This window comes from Coturnix japonica, chromosome 7, assembly GCF_001577835.2.
Source record: "Coturnix japonica isolate 7356 chromosome 7, Coturnix japonica 2.1, whole genome shotgun sequence".
In the NCBI taxonomy this organism is placed as follows: Eukaryota; Metazoa; Chordata; class Aves; order Galliformes; family Phasianidae; genus Coturnix; species Coturnix japonica.
The window spans coordinates 23,585,201-23,611,859 of record NC_029522.1 but is presented as its reverse complement, the minus strand read 5'-3'; the positions used below and the strand labels follow the sequence as shown (position 1 = coordinate 23,611,859).

At 43.5% G+C, this 26,659-nt stretch overlaps 1 long non-coding RNA gene across 2 annotated transcripts in view; it reads left to right on the top strand.

Annotated features, from left to right (window-relative positions):
- LOC116653662 overlaps positions 1-26,659 on the top strand; it is a 424,305-nt gene that overhangs the window by 378,562 nt on the left and 19,084 nt on the right. The window contains exons 6-10 of one of the 2 annotated variants that reach the window (XR_004307914.1): positions 804-909; positions 2,080-2,217; positions 2,966-3,039; positions 5,493-5,559; positions 11,220-14,081. This is a non-coding gene — a long non-coding RNA (uncharacterized LOC116653662). The remainder of the gene's footprint in view (positions 1-803; positions 910-2,079; positions 2,218-2,965; positions 3,040-5,492; positions 5,560-11,219; positions 14,082-26,659) is intronic. The other variant, XR_004307915.1, reaches the window with a different exon arrangement.

Genomic DNA, 26,659 nt, shown 5'->3' with positions numbered 1-26,659 from the left:
CCAGGAATGATGAAACTGCCTGGTGTCCTCACAGCACCCGTTACAAGGCAAAACAACAAAGAGCCTCAGCCGGCAGATACTGGGCGATGTAACCTCATTTCACACCATCTGTGCTCATGGCTTATGCAGGAATGGTTTCTGGGTCGTGTTCCACCAGCATATTGTCAGGCAAAAGGTGAATTTCCCATTTCCAATAGAGTAAATCATAACGAATTCTGTTTGAAAATTATTAGCATATTCTAAGAGAGGTAAAAGCAACAAAAATATTAGGCTGGCCATCCTGCAAATTTCTGTTTGCAGTCTTCATAGCAGCTATAAACTAACATTAATACACATATGAATGAGAGCTGCTCCAAAGCTTCCTGCTCCTTTATGACATTGGTCCATAACAGCAGAGGTGGATGCTGATGATATGGCAATAGATACTGAACCTTCCTGCTAATATTCTGTCATGTTTTCTTGCCATATGACAGATGGCAGCAGAGGAGCAGTCTGACAAAATGGCGTCCTACATGTTAGAGTGTAGGAGGCGAAGATGTGTCATTGAATTCCTCCATGTGGAAAAAATGGCACCCGCTGACATTCATCAATGCTTGCTGAACAGTTTTGGAGAGCAAACAGTGGATGTGAGCACAGTGAAGCAGTGGGTGGTATGTTTCAGCAGTAGCAACAATAGGTAGCAGTGACTATGTTGTAAAATAGGTTTGTGGTTTTTGGTTTTCTTTTATTTATTTATTTTTTTTTTTTAAGCTGAGAATTTGTTCTATCAAATAGTTTTATTGTGCTGTTCATAACTGTTGCAGTTTCTATGAAAATAAATAGGAGGAATTACTTTTGGAGCAACCTGCAGAATACGCTGAGCACTGTTAAGAGCATGGAGCAGAAGAGAGAAAAATCGAGGCATTTAAAGTAAGTAACCTACTCCAATAAGCTGAATCTTAACCTATTAGTATTTCCCAGATCCCTGTCAAGATCCTGTTAGCTCCTCAGAATAAATCTTGCTCATAGGAGGAAGAAACATCAGTAGAACCCTTGTTTTTGTAGCAGTCTAGTTAGTGCCCATGGACTTCACTGCAGCCAAACATCAAGAACTGGGTAAGTGCAGAGGCTATGTGCTCATCGTAAGGGACTCAAAGAAAGGCTCCTTGTGTAGATTTTTTGATAGACCTCAGCTCTTCTGTTCAGTAAATTACCAAACAGATGACAGCATTCATATTACCCAGCAGAAGATCAAATGGAGGATAGACTCATAGTCACAATACAGAAGTTCGTTAAATTTCCATACCACCTGTGTAGGGTCAAGAAGGGCAGAATGCTCTTTGAGATCTTTCTTCCTAAGAGCACATGAGTTAACACTACTTTTCGTCTCTGATCTAAGTGGTAGCTCTGTAGATTTTAAGACAATTGCTAGCATACCGGCTACCTGAGCAGGACACGGTATTTGAGATTTGTTTGCTACTGTAAATGAGGCTGTATAAATGGATCATGATACAACTGGTAGGGAGGGTGTAGTGCTGAAGTATAGTGAGTGAAGAGTGCCTTAGTCTCTGAATATGTTTGTTGTGGATGTATGTGTGCTACATTCAGCAATAAATTGGTCCTCTTTCCTCCTGTGATGGGAGAAAATGTACCTGGTGTACCTGACCAGACTTGATTCTTTTCACCTGAAGAATCGCCAGGGTCCCAAAACACAGAATGGTAATATTGTATGAAGTTTCACAACACAGTAGCGAGCTGCTGTCCTTATCATCACCTGTCCCAGCTGCCTTGCCCATGCAGCCTGACCAATTTCTGAACAAAAGCTGATTTGTCTGGGATGCAGCTATTTTTAAGAACACATACCAAGTGATTGCTTACAAAGGCCTTCATTATTTAATTCTGCAGTCAGGACTTTGCAGATGTGAAAATGCTCTTATATGTTGCATGCAGCCATGAGCCTGTAAATTTTCTCTTTTTGTTTTCAGAAGAAAAATTGGAACAAAGATAGCAAGACTAAACCAGAGTGTCTTTTTCTTGCTGGTAATCCTATTGGACCCAGTCCAATTCTGTGTCACTCAGTAACTCTTTCCTCTCTTGCAGAGCTCAGATCCAATTCCTTCCTCTCCATTATTTCCTTGAAGAAACACTGTATTTTCTACTAGTAGTTAAACTGTAAATAGAACCCTTAGTTGGCATCACCAGCACCTTTGCCTGTATTTTGGGCTTTTCTTCAATTACGTGAGTCAACTATTTCATAACCCAATTAATGCATCACCCAACTGTATGCTTGTAGGGCAATGGACCTGTCATCCTTCTGCTGTAACATGAGTATCAGTGATTGCAGTTTGAGTATGGAATAATGGTGTACCCGTGGCAGTTAAGGAAGGAGATTTTTAGCTTTAGGGTTTAGAAAGAGGTGGGATCAGGAAATTTCCTCTGGAAAAGACAAGTATTCCCATGTTTGGTTTTGTTTTTCCTTGCTTTAGAACAGGACAGCAGTGAGCAAAAAATGAAACCACTCATCAAATACAATTCTGAGGCAAAGAGCTCAAAATGTCCTTACAGGGCAGTTGAAGTATTTCAGTTCTGGAAAATAAAACTGGTCTTAATCTTTGGAGTTTTGATATTCCTCTTATAGTACCCATTGTAAAAAATATACATTTTTCATACATTTCTTTAAAATACATTTTTCAGAAAGAGGACTTCTAAAAATTTTGTTTCTAACCAGAAAATGTTAACCTTGTCAAAAACTTATCATGAAATAGACATTCATCATGATGCGTATGTGTGCCTAGAGTTTTTCTCTTTCCATGAATTGTTATTTTATGTGAGAAAAGATGTTTCCTTGGGAAGTTTCCAAACCACTTTTACTTTATGATGTTATCTGTTTGCATAGGATCTGAACACTGGTCCTCTAAAATTGGTAGCAATAAACGTTTGTTTAGGTTGGAATTCTCTGGTCACTTAAATCCTGTATGTCTCTCAGGCAGATGATGGATCGATGCAGATGGGGAACTGTTGGACCTGTCTGTTCTCCACGAAAGCCAAGTTTTCTCCCAGGTATTGTTTTAAGAGCATGTAGAAACCCATTGCTCTCAAATCATCCTTTTTTAATTCTACAACAGAGGTTTTGCAAAAATGAAAATAATTCTACATTTTGTGCAAAGTCAAGAGCCCATATATACCTCTGGTGGTTGTTTTTTGTTTGGTTTTTTTTTGTTTTTTTTTTCCCCACTTGGGGAAAGGCAGAATGCAAATACTGACTATAAATCAAATACTGACTATAAATCAAATATTTAAATCATTGGCTTTGTTAAGTTTGCCAGCCCTCTTCATTCTAGTCCAGGCTTCAGTGACCGTTTCTATCCTCTCTGGACAGCCACACAAAGCCATAGGGTTATGTTTGCACAGTTGGTGGTGCTTCAGTTTGTTTTGATGGTTGGGTTCTAAGCACACTGGCAATGAGAGGAGAGATCACACAGACAGGAAGAGCCAGTCCCCCCCTTAACATAACTGCCATGAAACTGCCCCCCACCCTACACACATTGTTGCTAAACTGCAAAGAAAGTTTATCAAGTATGACAGAGGGAATTGGTTTAAAGAGTAGATCGTGTCCATCTTGCCAGTGGGGTGACAGAAGGTTATATAGAATTCTGGGGTAGGTTAAATGACAAATGTCCACTGATAAAGCTATACAAATGCAACAGTAAATGTGTCAGGAGATAATGCTGCCCAGCATTTCAATTTTAGAACATTTCCAATTCTAATTTGAAAAAGCTTGTGGAGGCCACAAACCTAAGGAGTAGAGAGGCCATCATAACCCTGAAACATAGTGCTTCACTGGTTATGACTGGGAGTAATAAAATCCCTGCAAACAAGGAGGAGTGCTATATCAAATCTGGAGCTTCTCTTTCTCCTAGAAGACAAAGTTCTTAACTGAGAATCCAAGTGTCTCGCAGAGGATTTGCTGCAGGCCCAGTTGCCATGCCCATTCAATGACTCATTTGAAAACAACCATTTTCTGAGAGTCTTTGTTTATGGATATTTGAGCAAATAAATGTCAGCTCCTCCTCTCTAGTTATTAATGATACAGTTGCTTGGCTCTGTCTGCACAAATTCTGCATCTCTATCTGGTGACTCATCTCAAACACAAACTGAATGACCGAGATAAGCTATATACATCTCCTGTACTTCAGCGTCATCAGCAACAGCTAATCAGTTGGATCACCAACCAGCTCTACCTGCAGAAGATCCATGAGAGTGGATATTGTAGCAAGAGCTATCTTGTCTTCACATCCAGATACCTTCTGTTGGAATCCATGGGATAGGGGGAGCATCGTCTTGTCTAGGATAATAGGATTAAGGTGACATTTGTAGGGGTGGACTATGCAACCAAATTGGTAGTCAGCTCAGGAGATTAAGGGCCTTCTGGTTCTTCTTTTTTTTTACGCTATGATCTTCACAGAGGTTTGTGTACAGATGGATGAAAGTTCTGGTACAAGAACAAGAAAGCGAAATAGGCTGGATTTCTTTTAAGTAGAAAAATGCCTTTTCATCCCAGATGTTCAAGAGGAGGAGTTCATCCTACTGAACTTCGCTTTCAAAGTTCTAATTGTCGGTGGTATATATTTTGTGTTGTTATTTTTTCTCTTTTTATTCAAAATGCATTTCTGTTTTAGGCTCTAAACTGTAGAACAGTTTTATTTAAGGGTTCGAATCCGAACAAGATTTATGAAAGTTGTGATTTTTCTTTAGCTTGTCAATGGAAGTAAATTATTCATGTTTCAATTTTATTATTATTATTTTTAATTCAAGAGAGGCCAAAATAACATATTCAAAGACGTAGGAAAAAAATCTGTAGCAAAGGAGTTTCCTTCATAGACTTGAATTTATCTATCAAAGGCAAATGAACAGTTTTGACTTTTCTGATAAGTGCAATGACAGTAATGTAAAAACAGACTATAGTAACGCCGTAACTTCCAAGTTACTCATTTGATCTCTGTCTCATTTTCAGCATGATGTTTGTAATACCCCAATCTTTAATTTTATTCATGCACAAACGAAATCAAGACTTCCCAATTTTCAGTGATTCAGCCAATTTGAAATACAGGTCTGTGTGTATGTGCTTTGTGGTGGGAAAAGCCAGGAGACTTGCATCAGCCACCACCATTCCTTTTCCGTGCACCTCCCATCTCTTATAGGGTGGAATCCAACTGCTCATTTTTCTAATGTAAGTCTCTGAGTAGCTTCTTTCGACACTTACAGTTACTTCAGCGAAGAAATAGACGTGAAAATGATTTTATTGTTTTTGAAGCCAAAGACCTGGATTGACCTTTATTTCCTAGCTCCCTTAAGCTACAAGACTGCAGCCTCAACCTTGAGTGGTCCCAAAATGGTCATGAAACTTCCTATGGGCCCTCTTTTCAGACAGAACTAAAGGTTGTTTTTTCATCTGAGGTATTCCTATGCCCTTATTGCCAAATTAACTGAGTGTCTTCCCCCTACTTTTTCAGCATCTCTGGGAAAATTCACTTAGGAATCTCCCCAAGCAAGTTACCACCTCATCCTCTGAAGCTTAAGGTAACTCCTTTAGCTGTGTGTTTAGAACCGGGTCAAATACTTAATAATAGAATAGCTTGGGTTGGAAGGGATCTAAAAGAGCATCTAGTTCTAACCCCTGCTGTGGTCAGGGTGAATACACATAAGATCAGGCTGCCCAGGGCCCTACAGAACCTGGCCTTGAATGCCTTCAGGATTGGGGTATCCACAGCTTCTTTGGGCAACCTGTGCCAGTGTCTCACTACCTATGTAAAAAAAAAAATGTTCTCCTTATATTGAATCCAAATCTAACCTCTTCTAATTTAAAGCCATTCCTTCTTGTCCTATCACTATTTGGTCTTGATAAACTTTGTTAAATTCTTGTGTGCCCAGTTTTTGAGCTTGTCCAGGTCACTCTGGATGGCATCTCTGTGTCAACTGTACCTCTCAGCTTTGTGTCATCTGCAAATTTGCTGAGAGTGTGCTCAGTCCCCCTGTATGTGTCACTGATAAAGATGTTGAAGAGTACCAGTCCCATAAGAGAGCCCTGGGGGATACCATTCATTGCCAGCATCCATTTGGACATAGATCCACTGACTACAACCCTCTGGCTGCAACCAAACAACTAATTTCTTATCCATTGGACTGTCCACCCTTCAAATCCACATCTTTCCAATTTAGATATAAGAATGTACTGTGGGGCCGTATTAAAGGCCTTGCAGAAGTCCAGATAGATTACATCAATTGCTCTTCCTTTGTTTACTGCTGCAGTCTCTCCATCATAAAAGGCCACCAGATTGATTATTCACTTTTATTAACTATAGTTCACTTTAAAAATAATTGGTGGTAACAGTTAAAAACATAAAAATAAAGGGAACCTACTTCACCACTGTAAATAGCTGAGGAAAGTTGACAAAACCCACAGTGTCTCAGAGTAGATAAGGATTTTCTCCTTTGTACGAGTAGCTGATGCCTCCAAGTCACATTCCTCTTCAGACTGTTGTTGTTACAGAAAGGCTTATGGGTCCCATCTGCCTCTGTTACTCAGGTAGAATAGCAATGACTTTTGGCAAAAGAGCAGGCTGATGCGCTGTGGGCAACAGCTCCAAGGTGTACACGAGGCAGATAAATCTGCCTGACTTAATTAGCTCAACTCTTGCTCACAGTTTCAGTGTATACCCAAAACAAGATAAACCTAATTAGATTGTTTCAGTCAGTGTAAGGAATTTAATTCTGTTATTCTGCTATCTACAAAGGCAGGCAGATACTAGATGGATGGATGGATGCATGCATGGATGGATGGATGGATGGTAAGGGAGAACAGCCTGAAGTCTTTCTAATGATAAATCTATTTATTTCACTGTATTTATATGGGATAATCTCCTTGGCTGAAAAATGCCCTCAAAAGAAGTCCCTGTGGCGTCAGTTTGCACAAACAAAAGCAAAGCAGCAACAAATAAATAATTCCCTTTTGCATGCTGCATGGGATGTGAAACACAAGGCAAGCGTTTTGCCCCTGGAAAGTTTCCAGCAAAGTCTTACCAGAGGCAGTTTTGGATGAGAAGCTCCACGTTTGTTTAGGGATCTGTGTGCACATGCCATTATTCCAGGGGGAAAGGAAATGCATTTGTGAAGCTGCATCATGAAATGCAAGTAAGTTGGTCTAAGAACAGTCCTAGAGTCATGTGCTAGGGTTCATTTATTTGCTAAATGTGGGCAATCTTTATTAGTTAAGGTTATATTTACTTGAATGGGAATAGATATGGAGGGTAGGGAAAAACAGAGGATAGGGAAAAATTAAGCCCTTTTTCTAGGAAATTTCTTTTGATGCATTTACACAGAACATCCTTTGTGGGGTGAAAAAAAAAGTTTTGGAAAAAATCCCAGCAGAAGATTAGGGGCAAGGGAAGGGTCATGCTTTTCTGAATCATCTATTATCATCAGAGACAAGATACTGATGGAGCTGAAGCTTGGCATGTCCTTGTCTGTCCTCTTTTATATTCCTGTCACAAGAGTATTTCAAGCTTCTGGCCAAAGATATCTTTTCTAGTTTCTGCCCTCTCTCTGTTATCTAGCAGGGCCTGAAACAAGATAGTCAGCAGGGAGACACTGACTTGAAACACATTCAGGAGCCAATTGCCTAAGCATAAGCCATTTTAGACACCCTAGAGTATCCTCCCCATCCTCATAAACCTGTCAGATATGCTGGGTTTTGCTTAGGGATTTGAGTCCCACACTAAGCTTAGTGCCCCTCACACTGAGTATTGTGTTTTCACCACCACAAATTGGTGAGAAACTAGAGTCCTTCCAGCTTGATGTCCCAGTCATTTCCTGGCTTTTCTGGTGTTATGCCATTTGCCCATTCATCTTCTTTATCTAGAAGAGAATATCTATCCCCCACTAGCTCTGATCAGTGCCACTTGAGATATTTGTGTTGTATGATCTCTCTGGTCTCAGCACATCCTCCAGACCTCTTATCTGCTGCAACCCAAGTCTGTTGGCAAGTTGGCTCCCCACAGAATTGTTCACACAGCAGCTTTGGGGAGACAGGATCAAGGTAGGGCTGTGCTTATGGACATCTGTGTACAAATACAGCAGCCACTGGGTCAGAGGAACAGCACTCACACAAAGACAGGAGCACTGGTATGGAGGTTGCCTTTCCATTTCATATTTCACTATTTCCCACAGGCACAGGTTCAGAGGTGTCCACTCTCAGGAAGTGAGTGTGAATACCCTAGGCCACCTGGCCTTCAAGGTGATCATCTAATTCATTTGTCTCACCATGTAGATAAGCTTTCCTCCGACTTCATCATCCTGTTTAAACACAAGGCTGGTGCAGCCCATCTTCTTTTTAACACATTATTTATTCTGCTCCTTTCCCTTTTAAAATTCCTGACCAGTGCTCAAACACCAGCAGTCAGTGTCATTGTCAGATGTGTCATTTAAGTCCCAATAAATCATTATTAGTGCCAGAATTTTTTAGAAAAACAGTTATTAATAGAGTGCTCCAATGGAAATGCAGAGGCAGCCAAGCTGAGGGGGATGGATGTGCAGGCATCACCCCCTTCTTGGGGTGCCTGGGAGTTGGACTAGATGAGCTTTATGGGTCCCTTCCAGCTCAAACAATTCTATGATTCTTGCCAGCAGGGACTCCCCTCCACCACTTGCAATGGCCAATGGCTCTGAACACCTGCCAAGGAGAATACACCATCTGCCTGGTAAAGGCAAACCCCTGTGTTGGCCTGTAGCAAGTTGAGCCTGCCAAGAGAGATAGGCTGTGTCATAGGGAAAGATACAGAAAATGGGTGATGGTTCACAACAGTAAAGCAGTGCCATACCCAACCGCCTTTCATTAGCAGCTGGCTCAGAGAGAGATTTCAACATCTCACGGCAGACGGGACCTTCTCTCATCCCCATGTGGGACTGCTCACTCCCCCGTGCATATCAATGTTGTGGTGATGAGTCAAGGGAGGGTTGATGGATGGATGTTTGAATTAGCTGGGTAGCATACACTGACTAGCAAAGCACGTGGAGACCGGGTGTTTATTTTTCGTGTACAGCAGCATAAATCCCAAGCACCCATCCCTCCCCCACAGGAGAGCAGGCTGGCTCTCAGTGCACACCACCACCACCTGCCCCTGTGCTGAGCCAGATGGATTTACTGTCTAACCTGGAAGGGAAAGGGGAGAAAGTAGACTGATGGTCTTGATGAGAAGACTCACAGACCAAAAGTAAACTTTTGCCTCTGAATGGTAAGAAGCTGCTGCGATTTGTGCCATCAGACACTACACTTGTGAGAATAAATCCTTGCAAGTAAAATTGCCTAGGAATGACATATCTTCCTCCCCTCCTCTTTCCCTTGTCCCTTTGCTTATTAAAAGTGAGGATGCTCCATATCCAGCCCTCATCATCCTCCTTGTCTTTTGCCAGGTGAATTTCATCAGAGAGCATGGACATTTTCTAGCTTTTGTGCCCTTCCTTCCCAAAACACTCTTTTCAAATTACCTCCTTCACAGAGAGCAACTTAAGGCAGACCAGTCCAACATAGTTCTGTTCACAAGGCGTTTGCTTCACACCTGTGGGAGCAAGCAGGAGGAGACCACACAATAGCTTGTGTGTGGTCAGGGGCCTTGCATGGGCGGCTGAGGAAAGGTGTGATTAGGGCGATAGGAAACAAGCCTCCAATCTTCTATGAGCACATCTCAGAGAATGTGCATGTGTGTATGTGGTTTTTGTCAGTGGTGAAGAAGGATGGAGGGCAAGTCTCACCGCTGCAAGTAGCAACCAAGATGGTGAGATATTTCCCATCTTGCTCTTCCCTGAATCCATCACTGTAAATAGCTTGGCTTGCTTCCTCCTCCCCCACCCTTCTTTTTTATACTTTCTAAGACTCTGCAACTTGCATGAAAACACACAACCTTAATTGGCACTGTCAATTCCAGCTGACAGATCTCCCATGAAACACACCCAGCAATAAAAAATGTAATCCCTTAGCTCTCCCCCACAATGAAGCTCAATTATAGCAAGGAAGACTGCAGTTTTCTGGATTTATTTAAAAAACAATAAGTTAATCTTGCCAATACTTTGATGAGGACCACTTTATGCTAACAAAATGAAGTAGAATGCCAGAAAACAATAAGTCCTGCTGAACTACTGGGTAGGTTTTGAGGCTGCTTCAGGTGCTTCACCATCAAGTCCGACCTGTTGTGATTTATCAGCAAACATTTAACTCCTGCCTACTCTCCTGGTCCTTGTGCTTCTCATAAACACTTGTGATAGTTGGCTTTCCTTCCCTTTTCCAGTACCGTTAACTGACACAGTTTGGGACTCAGAATGTACTTGCTCTCTCCCACACAGCTTCCCAAAGGTTTGCTCATGTTTGTGTAGAATGGCCTGCAGAGATCCAGATGGAGAGAAGTGATGGATGCAAGAAGGAGCACCTCCCTCCACCCACCTACCTCTACCCTATGTTAGGGTGAGGATCTGCAGAATTCAATAGGAACCTTAGGTGGAAATTAAAATGGAACCTCAAGCCATTCTCCTCACCTCTCCACCCCATGATATTTTAACTCACCCGAGTCTCCTACTTCATGCACCAAATTCAGCTCAGGGAATAGATTTACCTGTAGGATAAATACTCTTCCATCTTGTGCATCAGTGCATTTGCAGGATATTTTTGCCTCAGCACCTTTACATAGGAGTGAGGTGACTCTGGGATTGCTTGTTGAGCAGTGTCTGGAAAGGTTTCTCCCCTTTGTGTGCAGCCACACCACCTCCACTGCCCCCTCCCTGTATGTGGGCTACCACTGCACTGCATGGAAGTTGCAGAGAGGAGTGTTCATGGTGCTGTGGCCACAGGTGGGTAGGAGGAGGACTGGCTGAGGAAGGTCAGGTGATAGCACATCAGCTCTCTGGAGCCTTCCCAAGGGAAGCCACAAACAGATGTGCTGGTGATGTTGCGGGAGGACTTCAGGGATAGAGTTAATGGGGACCCTTTGATCCTCATCTCCAAGGCAGGTGGAGCGAGGTGGCCAGGTTTGATCAGCAAGTGGGAGGTGGAGGAAAAAAGGGCAAGATTGATCTGAAGGCTGGTGGCAGCAGGATCCCTCTCTGAGGAGCAAGGCAGCAACTGAGGTGCAAGGGAAGAGACAGAGAGACCATGGGACCTGTCCCTAATCTTTGGACTTGGGTTTTGTCATCAGCAGCTCCTGCAAGAAGAAGCAAAGGACCTGCCAGGGGCAGAAGTGGGCCCTGAGGAGGAAGAGCCTACAAACATCACTCGCTGGCACCCAAAGCCAAGGATTCAGAAGCAATGTGGATAACAATTTTGGCAGCAAGAGCAAGTGAAGGTGCTCCTCCCATTTCCCGACTGCCTCACTTCTTGGGTGGCCATTTCCCTGGGGCAGAAAGGGAGCGTGAAGCACTGCAAGATCAGCTGGGAGAGCAACGGTCAGGTGCAGGACAGGAGGAAAGGGCAAGAAGGGGTAGGAAATCGCGATCCTATCCCCACCGCCCACTCAGCTTCATGCCAGCTTCCTTCCCCACTCTCTCTGGCTCCCATCACAGCCCCTCAAGGCTCAGTACCCTTCTCCAGCCCTCTGTGCAGGCTGGGGCACGGGCCCAAGTCACAGGTTCAGGCCCATGGGGCGCCTGCACGTGCTCCTTTGTGCAGAGCAGCGGCGAGGGGAGGGGAAGGTCAGCACCAGCTTTTCCCAGGCTTTGCACTGTGCTTCTCCTCTCAGGGAGCTCTGCAGGGAGGAGGAGAGGTAGGCAGCCAGGAACGCAGACTATGAGCACAGGGGGAGGCGGAGGAGGTGGCTGCTTGGGATGGGGATGCTGGCTGGTGCTGTGGGGCTTGGTGGTGATAGAGCAGTGTGGGATGCCGGAGCCGGAGTGCCTGTGGGGGAAGCTTGTACTGTCTGGCGCTGCTTGGATGTTCCCTCATCTTTGATAGAAACAACTGAATTTGCGAACTTGTTTCCCACAAGAAAGGCCCGTAGTGTTCACAAGGGAACAGATTAGGGATTGTCCTAAATCCTCACGGTGGCCAGGGCAGTGGGGGAAAGCCAAGTACCAGATGATTTCCTCGGAATGCAACAAATCTCACATTGCGATAAGAGCAACAATAGCTTTCCCTCCACCCTCCTCCCTCCGACCTCAGGCCCAGAACCTCACAGGATATTCTCGCTGGGCAAGCACTTTGCAGCAAGAGCAAATCAGAAGGGAAGACTATCGAACAACAGGGTGGATGGGTCTGCAGGGTTGGGTTGAGGACAAGGGGCTGAGCAGGGGAGGCGAGAGATGCTTCTGAGCTGCCATCACTGCCTTGGCAAATGGGTCTTCTGCAGGTATGTCCTGACAATCTCTAGTCATTGGGGAAATCTCCAAGCTAGATACTGGGCTCTCTCTGCCACGAGTCTCCTTCTCAGTGAGAGAAAACATCTTGATTCCCTGCTCTGCCCCAGCCCACACATTTAGATGCCACATCCTTCCCTGTCATCTTTGGAGATCTACTGCTCATGGACACAATAAAGGCTTGGTGAATTTTAATTTCTTCTTCCTTTCTGTGCTTCATAATTTTTCACCTCTATCCTTTCTGCCCTTGAATATGGTCAGCATTGTATCTGCCATCAGACTGACATCCAAAGATGAATACAAACCATAGCAAAGATACCTGCACGGTGTCTGCAAACTGATGTAAATACCCCAACACAACGTCACACTCAGTTTTCTCTTTGGAAGTTAGGCCTTGCCTCACCAAAGCTAGAAACACAACTGTAAATAACACAAGCTTTTTTTGGTTTGTTTTTCCCCATGTGATTTGCATATGATTGTTGCAGATCGTGTGTGTTTAAAACTTTTTCTCTAGGTATGAAAGCTACACACATCACCAGTAGGGCTCCACAAGAGATGGTGGTACTGATTGAGTGGAGTTCTTGTGTCCTAATTATTGCTCTGCAAATGAGTCAGCAAGGCCTGAAGGGTGTACTTGTTAGAAGAACAGCCTGAACTCCTGACTGCTGAAGGAAAGACCTCCTTGGTGTTACCACAAGACATTCTAGCAACCATTTTCCCTGTGGTCTTTAATCATTCCATCCTGGACAGTCTTATGTTTACATCATCAACCATGAGGAGGCTTATTAATCCTCTTCACAACATAGAACAGGCTGGCCCCTGTATTGAAAAACTTCACGCTAATACACCAGAGTCCTGAAGATCATGGATAGATGCAGCAGCACAAAATAGCTATGGAAAATACAATGCAGAGATCACCTCTTAACTCCCCACTCATCAGGGGAGCTGGTGCACTGCACAGCCTGTGATCCACACCAGAAGCAGCTGTGTTTCAGCTGACAGACAAAAGTTACCTATGAAAGCAGTACACAGTCCTCAGGAGTGAAACTCCCACTGACCATCGCACAGCTATTACAGTCCATGATTCCTGATAGCAGTGATGGCAGGGTTTAGATTAATTTGCCGTCATTTCATCATTTACACTAAATGCCATGGTTCTTTGATAAACATGTCAGGCCTTTTTCCAAACAATTTTTCCATTCGGAGCTGATGAAAACAGGCTGTCAGCACTCCTGGTAGAAACACCCTGTTCATGGCAACAGTCGCTGTCTGGCCCAGTGGTCTTCCTGGAGAAAGTCCAAGTGGGAAGGCAGTCCGGAGGCTCAATTCCCAGTGCTGATAGGGGATGGAGGAAGGTGACCACTGTTTCAAGATGATGATGTTTACTCCCTCTAAGGGATTTACCTCTGAAATATGGTATTTGATAAGTACTGTATTGGAGAAATATGAATTTTAAAGGTGGACTATTTGGTAGATAAAGAATTGGTCATATGGTGTATTGATAATGCTAAATCACAGCCTGAACCAGTGACTGAGCACCTGGTGGGAAGGCAGGGCCAACTCAGGGGAGCTCAGGTGCATGCAATGCATTGAGTGATTGGAAGGCGTGGATCCTGGTTCCACCCCTTCACAGACCTCATTCAAAGGCTGGCAGTGGAAGCGAGGTGATATCTGGCTGGAGAACTTTAAGTGACTGTGGTCTTCTGAAAGTAAGTGGGTTTTCCTCCTTTATTTATGTATATGTGGCTGGTGCATTTGGGTTTACTCTGCCTGGGACTTTGCTATTCTGCTATCATTGTTGTGCTGTATTATAGCATTACAGTTGGTCGCAGCTAGAGAGTTGTGTTCAAGGGATTTATGTCCAGGTGGAGGCTGGTCATGAGGATGTCCCCTAGGGCTCCATGTAGGCATTAGTGCTTTTCAGTATTTTCCCTGTTTTTATCAATGGCATAGACAGTGAGACTGTGTGTATCCTCAACAAATTTATGGGTGACACCAAGCTGAGTAATGCAGTTAATGCAATAGGAAAAAAAAGAATGCTATCCAGTGGGACCTGCGTGGGCCCATGTAAACCTAACAAGGTTCAACAAGGCCAAGTACAAGGTGTTGCCCTTGGGCTGGGGCAATCTCAGATATGTGTACAGACTGGGAGAAGTAGTCATTTCTGAGAGGGCAACCCTGGAGAAGGACTTAGAGGTTCTGGTGATTGAAAAGCTTGATGTGAGTTAGCAGTGTGCACTGAAAGCCCAAAAGGCTGACTGTATACTGGGCTATATTATAGGAGAGGTGGCCAGTAGGGAAAAGGAGGAGATGACGGTTCCCTTCTACTCTACCACTCTGAGGCTATGTTTGGAGTAATGTGTTCAACCTTGGCGCCTTCAGTATGGGAAGAATGTGGAGTTGTTGCATTGGATCCAGAGGAGGGTTGTGAAGATGATTAGAGGGCTGGAGCACCCCTGCTATGAAGGAGACTGTTAGTCTGCAGAGAGGTGTTGATACCCTGGGGCACAGGACTCTGGATCACCATGGGCTCCCCAATGGATGCAGTTCTCTGAATGCTCTTACTCTCAGTTCAGTCGTGCAGAGCTTAATGCTGGCCTCCTGTCTAGTCCCACATTCAGACATTTCACTGCTAGAGTCCAACTCCTATCTACAGGAGGCCACTGAACCCAGAGTTATGTTCAAATTCTATTTTTGGAGAGAGCACTGTGCTTAGGCAGGGCATGTAGGACCCCCTAAGCCCAAAATTAGGACCACAGTTTGTTAAGAGGTCCCTGAGAGGCAGCTGCAGGCCTGAAAGGGCAAACCAGAATGAAAAAGTCCAACATACCCATTCCTTGGAATTCCTGCAAGGGTTCTGCCCATAAAGGGTCCTGCAGCATCTTTTGTCTGTGCCTTCAAAGTTTGTCCTCAGGAGCTGAGTTCACCGTGGCAATACTAAAAAGCAAATTGTAACCAGATCATAAAGCAGGAGGGAAAGGATGACAGTCTGTATATTGAGTTATGAGAGTTCAGCAGTTTCTTTTTAGAGTATTTATTAGGCTGTTGTCCAAAGAGTCCTTCACTGTTTATGACACACCATAAATACCATCTGTCTCCCCCCTCCAGCTCCCCAAACAGTTAGCTGTTCTCTGCTGCAATGCAGGTCATCTTGATAACCTGCCCCACAGGAGGAAGTGACAAAAATAGATCTCCTTGCTGAAAAAAAAAAAATCTCTTTATTTGCTAAGCACTGATATTTTGCCACTATTGATGTAATCAAACACTGTGTTGATAACGTGTGAAAAGTCTACAATAAAGACTGCTTTAATCTGGAAATCAGCACCTGGAAGTGTGCAATCAAGGACTGCTGAAGGAGGGAGAGAGCAGAGCTTGTATCCAACATACTGAGGCATTGTTCAAGACATCCAGCTTTGCTGAGGGCCAGTGACATTGATAGAAGATAGTTGCTCTATAGAGATATACCTAAATAGCAGGTTTTTCCTGGCTATGCTCCCTCTTCTCCTCTGGATTTCTACATGAGGTGAATTGTAGGTCTTTGGTGGATCTCTGTTGTTTGAGAGAGGCTGCTATCTCCAGAAGTGTCATAAGCACCTGCAGTGTGCACTCGCATTCTTCAGACAATGTATGAAGAGCTCTATGGATTATGTGAGTATAGACAGTCACAGAGGTACCTACAGAAGTCCTGAAGTTTCTAGGGTGCTTGAGTATTATACTCAAAACTACTTAACTTTGGTAGCTGTTTTTAATATCCCATTATCAGCATCGTATGTTCATTCATGCGTGGCTCACGAGTCTCACTTTGAGTCCTACATTTTACTTAGATAGATAGGAAAAAGTAGGCAGGGAACTTGTAGATGACAGCAGCTCATGTGTAGAAGTTGGACACAGCCAGGTCAGAAACAAGGTGAAAATTGTGACTTATCCCTGAAGCAAGTAATGTCTAGCTTATGGTATGGATTCTGACCCTAGAAATATTTCAGTGAGGGTGATGTAGTTTTAGTGTTTGTTTTTCCCTCACTGGTACACTGATTGAAATGGGGTTGAATTCATGGAAATCCTCAAGTCTGTGTTGTGGATTCGAATGGTTAGAGACATCCCTTCCAACTTTGTAATCAGTGAATCCAAGACCCTCTAAGAACATCTACCTGGGGTCATATTGAAGGTCAGCAGTGAACAGCTTAAGTATCCATTTAAAGGAGATCTGCTTTTTAATGTTAACTAATCCCAGCATACAGCTGACAAATGAGGCTATTTAAAGAACTATTTACTGTCACTATTCCAAATTGAAGAACAAATTGTTTTGGAAAAAAAAATAAATAAAAAATGAGAATTATTTCACAACCCATCAGAGTAGAGGAAAAAGACAGAAAAGGTCAGATGGCATATTGTGAACTAGTTTCCCTTCTGTGAAACTGTCTAATCAACGTGGCTTTATTAGAGAACCCAGTCCCCTCTGAGCAGACTGCAGAGTAGGGAAATCTGTGCGCAATTTGGTTACAACAAAAAATAACATCTCGCAGAAATCCCTGTTGTCCCCATATTGTTTGCATGGGGACTAAATTGTTCCATACACACAAGTCCTTGTTTAGATTGTTTCTTGCCATCCTCAAGAGAAGATATTGTAGTGGAAGGGGAAAATGAACTAACATACACTAAACCATTCCTTAGCCTCTTAGCTTCATGTCACGGTAAGTAATGAGTTTGGTACTACATCATGGCAATGTTATGACAGAAAGCAAAGCCCTTCTGACCTCAAATTAATCCTGTCTTCTCTGAGAGCTTTGTTTCAGGCTTCACTGGGGACATGTGTGTGTAACTTTAGATGATATCTGAAGGCATTTCAGATGTTAGCCAAAAATGTGCTTTATATTTATGCTGCATTTTGTTGCTCCTTTCTATCCAAAATAATCGGGGTAAGTGGGGGGAGGAGATCTCAGGTGGAAAATCCCTTGGGGTCCCCTGAACCCTAGAGTTAGAAAAAAGAACAATTACTAGAAGTGTCACAACTGCATGATTGGTATCCACTGAGATGAAGAGAGCTGCGTTCAGCACTATTGTAGCCTCTTAAACTGAAGGCAGTAAGTCAAGGCAAGCACACACAGCAGGAAAGAGCTGACTATGTCAGATCAAACAGAGGAGAAGCCGATTTATGCATCTAGATCGTGGAAATTTGGGAGGAAAAAATATTAAAAGATGTCTGTGGAGTAGTTAGATCAAGTTCCTATTGTGTTAAAGCCTATGGAAAAGTTCCCATGCTGTTTCATGGCAGGGAAATCTCCTGCCCTCACTTGGTCTATGAAAGAGCTTCATCTGCTCAGTGTCGGCCAGTAAATCCCTTTTCCGTTCCATCCATACTGTCTCTCTCTTTTCAGGACACCTGAGACATTTGTCCATTATTTGAATTTTGTTCCAGCTAGTTTCAGTTTTGAGCAAAGGTGGAAGAAGCAGGATGTTAAAGGGGAAGTTAATTGCTGTACCACAGGACACTTCTAGGGCATTTAAAGGAAAACAACTGGAAACTCCTTGAATTCTTCCCCATTGGAGTTGTATGCATAATCTCTCTTCCAATAGAGATGAACAGATCTTGAGAACAGTCCTCACTGTTTTTAGTTTCTGCTTTATGACTGGTTCAAATTGAGAACAACCCAATGTTTTTGGGATGAGCTGGTCTGTACTTGAAGGTGGGAGGCGAGGAGTTAATGCTGAGCAGCACTGAAGCCACAGCTGTATCAAGGAATGGCTGGATTCTCCAGAGGCAGAGCTGGAGCAGCTGAAGCAATAGGTAATTTCCTCAGCATTCCATTGAAGAAGTGGGCTAGATTGTTGATATGCTTTTTCATTTGATTGGCTGGGGGAAAGGTTTTAGTCTTTGAGCTCTGCAAAACCATCTTTGGATTGTTATCAAATCTAAACTAGAGAAAACTTTTTGAATATTTAGTGTCATGTGGTAACATTTACTGTCTTCTTTTAGTAGTTCCAGTGAAGTGTGTTTCAGTGGTGATGGTGAGGGAGCAATAGATGGAAGTGCAAGGAGCCATAAGATAAGTAGCCAGTTGAATTTCTTTATTGTAGTATGGATCTACAGAAAAGTAGAGGTTTGATTCTCAAGTTCAGGGGTGGCAAATACCCTGAAGACTTATGAAATGTCATAGTCTCAGTTCATGTGTCCTTTGGGAACCTGTCTTCCATGGTTTGGTCTGTCTTCAGATTTCTCAAGTGACTGTAAGGGAAAAGCATAAATTTAAACAGGAATTATTTGTCTGTTTTTCCCCCTTTGTCTGAGGCTGTTTCACATGATATATTCTAAGCTGCTTACTTGAAGCTAGATTCTTGTAAGCTGTTCAAATATTGCATGTTGAATGGTTTGACCTATAGTCTCCAGTACTGTCCATGCGATTGTCTAGCTCTGCCTCACCTCAGGCAAGTAAACAAGGATCCTGCTGGCTTTCAGCTCCCTCTACAGTTAAAAACTGTCTGAAGGTTGCACAGGTGACCTAAGACCTCATTCACAAGTGGAAGGCTCTGATCTCTTTCCATGGACTCAACAGTGAACTTATTTATGTTCCTAATGGAGGCAGATCGGTTACTGGCTGAAATTCATTGGAGATGGTGATGTAAATAAGCAAAGAGCAGATGAGAGAGGAAGTTCTGACAAAACAGTAAAATATACTGAGAAGACCAGGGAAGGGTCACTGCTTAGGGTTCAAGAAGGAGAATGGCTGTTGAATGTGTTGGTTCTTTTTGCTGTAAGAAAGGAGACAGAATCACCTGAGAGTGCAAGGAAGCAGGCACAGGTAATGAGGAAAATTTAGGAGAGGATGGTTCTTAGCATCAGGTAATCTGTGGGATTCTAACATGTCCCTACCTATAGCAGGGGTATTGAAACTAGATCTTATGGTTTGTGTTGGAAGAGACCCTTTCTATGATTCTATCTCATGTTCATGATTTTCATAAACTGCTACAACCTTTTCCAATGCCCCTTCCAGAAATGGGTTGCATATCAGGCTGCCTCTGCAATTATTGTGTCCAAGTATAATGATGCTTTCTTATACTTCTGTTCTTCTCTTTCCTGTCTCTGACACCCCACCAAATAAAAAAGTGCTTTAGTGCAAGGTGGACAAGGGATCTCTGGGGTGCTTAGAGGCAGCATTCTATGAGGGGAAAATGCAAAGTTAACATCTTGGAACTTCCAGCCGTTCACCTGCATTTTTGTTGAGATTAGTCTTTGTGTTTCCTGGCTCCTGCTTGTGTGCTGCCTCCCTTCATTCCTCCCACAAATCCTAGATTACAGTATTTCCCACTCAGAGCCACTTTGTACCACTGCTGTTTTCCATTAGACAGCCATCAGGTGGCTGTTTCAGTAGAAATAGCTTCCTTGGGTCTGTGAAGAGATTGATTGTCAGAAATATTAAGCAGTTGGGACTTTGAGTGACTTGATAATGAATGCTGTTTGTGGTACAACCACATTATTCTCTAATATCTGAGCATTTCTCTTCTTTCAGAAAGGGTAGTCCTTTTAGATGAGCAGCTCATACAGTGGAATGGAATTTGGCTTAGTTTACTTTCATTTTTTTTCCCCTATTGTTGTGTTTGGGCTGTGTTGGTGTCTTTTCAGTTGTTTTTTTTTTCCTGCATAGCTTTCAGAAGGCCAGTTAAACTGATCCTCATCCACTACTCTCTCTGCATGCTTTCCTGAGGTATCTTCCCAGTGGTCCAATGAAAAAAGGCATGACATGAGCCAAGCAGTGTAGATGTAGCCAGCTAACTGAAGGAGTGTGAGAAACTGCTGAGTAAGGAGCAGGATGGGGAGAAGGACCTGCCTCCATCTAGCTGAACTTTAGTTTTAGGTCACTTTTGAGAGACTCTAGGGTGGCAACCTTGCAGGGAAACCAGGGAGGAGGGGTGAAATAGCAAGTCTTCCTGAGCCAGCAGAGGGCATTTCTCTAGGCTTGGGGACAAGTAGCTTTGCTATGTCCCAGGGAGGAGTTTTGTTTTCCAGCCCAATTTTTTTCCTGTGGTTATAATGGAAGATTTGCATCTATGGTACTGTTGCCCTTAAATCTTCCATCAGGAATTAAACACATTAAAAAGTATTAATTTAATTTCACTGGCACACTTTTGATCCAAGAGCTCGCTGGCAGCCCACCTCACTGCCTCTGACGTTTCTGTGGTCAGGAGCAGCAACCAACAACAGCCACAGGCGAGCTGGTCTCAGCATCCAGGGAGTGGGATTTCATTAAGGAGTGCCATGGCTCAGTGCATGGGTGTCTCACCTCTTTTCTATTTGAAGCAGAACAGTCAAGAGAAACAGCCAGCGAGCTAATCACCACCACAGCCTATTGGGAAGATAGGAATAATTATTTAAACCAGTCTTGAATTACTCATTGGTGTGCATCTAATTAACAAATTCAGTTTATTCCTGTAACTATTGTGCAACAATTAGTGGGTGTTAAATTGAGCTCTTCTGCCGGCAATTTCAATGGTGTAATTTTGCCAAGATGTCTCTGTTTTGCCTGCAGTGCCTGGTGCCACTGAGAAGAGCCTGGAGGTGGTCAGATCATTTCAACTAAAGTTACTTTTGCTGAAATGTACCATTCATACAAAGCCTGGGGCATTTTTGTGGAGAGGACAAAGTGATTTTAAGCAAGTTTTTCCTCTGGTCAGATTCCTGAGCTCTGAGACCTGCTGTTCACTTCAGACAAGGGAGAAGCAGACATCTGAATAAAAGCACAGAGCCAAAAACAGATGTTCTGACACAATTATGCCTCTCACACGCACGTTTTATTTCATTATATTTTTTTTAATGTTTGTCCTGTTCCAAGGCGGACCAAAAAAAAAAACCCCAAATTTCAAAACCTTGAAACATTTCGCAAAGCTGAATTGTATTCCCCTAGCAGTGCGAGCATCCCTGCCTGTGGCGCAGAAATGCTCCTCAGGCCCTGGAGAAGTGAGCACCACCAAGATTGTAGGGTTCTGCCTCTTAGTACTGCACCATGGACATCATGAGGCTTTGAAGCCACGTCGCTCAGCAGGGGAAAATTTGTTCTCCTATACAAGCAAATCCTGAAGAATTCAGTTGTCGTGACAAGCTGTTCCTTTCTTTGAGGCTGCATATTAGGAAAGTCTTCTCTAAAAGAGGAGTGAGGTATTGGAACAGGCTGTCCAGGGAAGTGGTGGAGTTACCATCCCTGAAGGTGTTAAGAAACATGGAGTTGTGGTACTGAGGGACATGGTCTAGTTGGCAATGTTGGTGTTATGTGAACAGTTGGTGTAGATGATCTTAGTGGTCTTTTTCAACCTTAATGGTTCTGTGATTCCTTGGTATACTGAGTTGCCAGGAATCATCAAATCCCTGCAGGTTGGTGGGGTGGTCTGGACAGACATCCCTCTCCACTGTGATACTAAGATATACTTTTGAATGTGTCCTGGCTTCAGTGGAGACAGCATTAATGGCATGCTGATGTTTTGGTAGTTGCTGAGTGATGGGAGTGACCCCAGGGCTAGGCTGGGGTCTTGGCAGGGAAAAGCCACTGCCTTCATAGCACAGCAGCAGAGGACCAGGATGGCTGGGCTGAAAAAGGCAAGGGGTTATTCCATACAGTGTGTCATCATGCAGAAGGCCATTAAACTGCTCAGGGGTTGATGAGTGTTGGTTGGCAGGTGGTGAGATGTTGCATTGTCATCGATTGGTGGGCAGTTCTATTGTAAGCTGGGTGTCAGTTGGCAGATGGTGAGCAATTGCATTGCAGGTATACGTATTGCTATGATTGCATTTTCCTGTTTTCCTTTTCTGTCTTTGTAAATAGTTTTTATTCAGCTTGCAAGTTCTGTTCTGTTGCTTGCCAGGTTAAACCACAACAACTGTGAAACAACAGCCCGGGATCTAGAGCAAGGTTCTCTACCAAAAGGGAGGCTGACATTAGGCCTTTTGCTGTATGCTGGGTTTTAGCTGTCCTGTTTAACCCAAGCTTCGGTTGAATTTAGGGGATCCCGGAAGCCGTACATAAATATGACTATGTAAGCTTGTTCACAAAGTGAGAACTGAGCACAACTGAGGTTTTTCCCTTTATTCATCCATTTCAATCCTGGCCATGTTGATTCTAATGCCATTTACGTGGGTTAAACTGCTCTTACATGAATTGTCACTATGACACTTGGCTGTTCCCAGGGCTTTTTTTTTTTTTTCACCCTTGTGATATAGTCACAGGAAGTTTGTCAACCATTTAAGACACTTGTTGCTTCTCCCTTTGACCATCCTCACTCTCTTCCACTCATTTTTTTATGCCTCTTGTATATATAAAGAGCTGCCTGAGATATACAAAGTGTTGCTTAAAAAAGAGGTGATGGGAGCATGCTGAGAGGGGAATGGGCCATTACAGAAAAGGCCAGGTGCTTGGCATGTCCCCAGCTTGTGAAGGTGGGAGCTGTCACAAGTCTGAAAAATATCAGTGTGGGAGATATAAATAAAAGCTTTAAAGCCAGGGTTTTAGAAAGCCATCTTTAAATGCTGCATAATTTATAGCCCACTGCAAAGAGAAGAGCGCGTGAGCTCTGGAAGCAGAACTAACCCATTCTGTGCTCCCTCCATGTTTGAGCTGCTTGTATGTATGTGGTGAGGTGTATGCTGGCATTCAGAATTTGGGATTTTAGCCAACAGTGCTTCCTTCCATACGCTTATCTGGGTCACTGTGCCTGGGTCCATTCCATCTCCTGGTGTCTCAGTTCTCCTTCTGTAAACTGGAAACAATCATAGTTGGCTTCACTGTGGAAAAACTGACTAGTAAGGGGGGATGCTGAGTGCAGGTAGGACAGTGTGTACAGGCAGCCAGAAAGTCCACAGTTAACAAGCAGCTTTCACTTGCGGCTCTATACAAGTGATTTACTTTTTCATTGACTTAACTTCTCTTTAAAACAGGGATTATTCTAAAAGGTTCAGAAATTTCTTTCAATAGCAACTACAGAAATGCTTTTCTTTAGCAAAACAAAGCTGTAGGAGAGGCGGGGGGTAAAGGTCTGCCCCAAGAAGGGCTGAAACTGCTGCCAAGCTGGCATTCACAACAATTGTTTCATCCAGCTCTGGAATTGCATTCACCTCTAGGATGTATCAGAGCAGCTGTGCTATCACCATCCAACAATAATAAACAACGGGAAGCAGAATGGGCTTTCAAGGCAGCCGGGTCTCCTGAGAGGATCTAGCCTACCACATTATCATTGCTCCCCCTTCTCCCCAGCTGGATAGAAGTCTGGAAATCATGAGTCCTAAAGCAAAATGAAATTAAATATGTGGTGTCAGAGCTTCAGTATTAATGGCAAATAGCTTTGCTGATGCTTTCCCCCAAAAGATGGTCCTGTGTACACACAGCTGCCCACCCCACCACAGCGAGGATTGCTTCTGTGATGATGCAGTTAGGACCGCTGCCACCCCTCTGGTCTCTCTCACCTTGCTTCTTGCCAGAAATCTGCATCCAAGCCTCAACTTGTTTGGAGCCTGCTGAGCTGGTGAGATTTGACGGGATCTCACCACCCAAAGTGCCGTGGCTTGAGGCTATAGATTCAAGCTGCAGCATTAAGCACCCTGCTCTTTAACTCATTTCTAATCCATTTATTTAAACTTCAGAGTGGTTTTAAAGCATGAGAATCAAAGGCAAGAGCAATTTAGAGTTTTCCAGCCTGGCTCTGAGATCTGACCTCTGCACGTATTCTGGCTGCCTTTAAAAGTGCACCAGCATAAAAGCACAGTTTGTGACAAAGCATCTGGAAGGATTAAAACCTTTCTGGGATAGAATATGCTTCTGTCAAGGACCTCTTTCCTATCTCAACTCTGTTGCCAAAAAAGATCTTTCCTCAGGGGGCTTCTAACCCGCCTGAGGGATTTAGAGAAGAATTGTTGAGAAGAGCATATTGCAATTTTGATTAAGGGATAAATGGGGGGGCGAGGGAAGGGGAAGGAGTTAAGGGCTAGAAGGGAGAAACAGGATTAAAAAGAAAATAGGAAGTAATAGAGCTGGATGAATCTGTGTAAAGCCAGGTATGTGGAAGCATTTTGGAGTCTAGAGTTTGTGCATACCAGGAGGAAGAAGTCCCCAGTGTTCTTCAGCAATGCACAGAACTAAAACTGAGCAGTTCTCAGGGAAGGTGGCAGTGGGGAGGCATGGAGCTGCTGGAAGACAGTGGAAGAAACGCAGGTGAACAAAGGGGTTTTGAACAAGTGTTTAAGCCCTGGAGTAAGCTGTTCACATTGTCTGCCTGACTATGCCACCTCCTTGGACATAACTGGGAAATCATTACCTGATCCCTCCCACATTTGTTTAGAAAGGCAATCTGGGTCTCTTCATTTCTTCTCATTCTGTCTGGACAGTTGCTATGAAGTAAGTGGTAACCATTGAGTCAGTTTGTCTTCTTATTTCCTTATTCATTAAAGTAGACACCTTAGAAAGGTATGAAAATATTACCAAAGCCCAGGAGACTCAAGCTTCAGAATAAGGAACCAGTCTTTCAGCCTTGGAGGTGACATGAGTCTGGGGCATGAGGTAGAGCCAGGTATGGAAACAGGCCCTTTATCTGAGGAAGGACCAGCAGTCTCTGGACATACAGCTGTTTTCTTGGTTGATTTGAGGCTTCTGTTGTTGAGGTTGTACGATATTTTCTTTGTTGTTGTTCTTCCCTTTTTGCTCCTTCACCCCTCCACCATGAATTGGCCTGACATTAGAAAGTGATGTGAAATAAAGGAGCTGCCTGCTAGGGTGGTTTCTCCACTCTTCTGCGTGCCAACTCTCCCACTGTGTTATTACAAGTGAATTTCTGAATCTGTACAGCACCTAGCACAGTGGTGTATGGAATCAAAAGGAAAAAAGAGAAAGGAAGAAACACTGGACAAACAAACAGTTTGTTCATGTAGTACTACTGATGCCTGGGTTCCCACTGATTTGTGTCTGGTGATTAATGAAGACCTCTGTTAGAAACTTTTCCTGTTCTCAGGACTCTAATTTAAACACGTGAACTTAGGCTACCACTTATCTCTCCATCTCTCACAGTGCTTATTTTTGCTTATATCTCAGAAAATCTCTGAGATCTCTATCATTTGGCCAGCAGGTTCGACAGTTACTTGGAGAGCAACGGGTTGGCACAATGTAAATACAGACAATACTATTGCTCAAGCCTAGTTCCTTAGGAAGTTGGGTGAAAAGATCCTTACCAAGAATTAAGGATGAGTCCTACCAAAGAAATGTTATTACCTTGCAGCCAAAAATGCTGCAAGGTTTTGGGTCTCTTGTGGTCTGAGCAAGAAATGAGTTGATGTAGATGGACAGGCAGGGGAGTTGAGTTCAACAATCAGGCAATATCAAGCTTAGTCAGCTCAAGCAATGCCAACAGGCAACTGAACTACTTTTTCTCCAATGGTTACACTGCATGCCAGCTTGGAAGGCATCTACCCCTCATCTCTGCTAGGGTCAAACAGTTTTAAGTCAGCTTGTTCAGGCATGAACTGGAATGGAGAGGACATTTCACTGTTGGATGGGTGCTGTGGTTTAGTTTCCCTATATTGAGTTGCTCTTTGAAGAGGACATCCCTGCTGCAATCTGGTGGTGGTTGCAGAAGTCAGACTTCAATTAGCTTTATTCCTAAGAATATCAGTGCAGTGTAAGGAGATTCAGCTGGGAGACTGGTAAAAAAGGGCCCCAAAGAGCTTAATTCTCTCTCAAGTCTGCTCAGCTGGAGCTGCAATCCTGCCTTTAGCTGCAGGGCAATTGCATCCTTGGAGAGAGAGAGAGGATTTCAGAGTAATCCAGCAACAACTGTGCTGCATAAGGTACCACCTGTCAGTTTGATGGTTGAAAGAGAAGAGAGAAGGGTTGAACTGCTCTGGGGTTATAGAGCTATTAGACACAATGAAGAAGTCAAAGACCAAGGAAACACGCCTTATGGTGACAAGTGCTCTGCAGAGGGGTCTCCCCAGAGAAACAAACACTGCTTTTTTTTTTGTTTTTTTAATGTCTTAATGGCATGATAGAGAAGAGACCTGGAGTGTAGACTATCTGGTGTAATATTGTCTTCCAGAGCAGACTGGATAGTCAGTTTGTTTCTAAAGCACCTGTGATAGTCATACATTGCTAGCTGTTCCAAACTGCACAGTGGTTTCAGTGGATTGTAGGGAGATCTGAACAGACAAGCCACGTCAGACTAGGTTTCTCTATTCCACAACACCATTGCTGACAGCAACTAGTGGCAGATGTGAAGGGGAAAGATTATGAACAGGGTGAATAGGGAGTATTTCTTTTGGTGA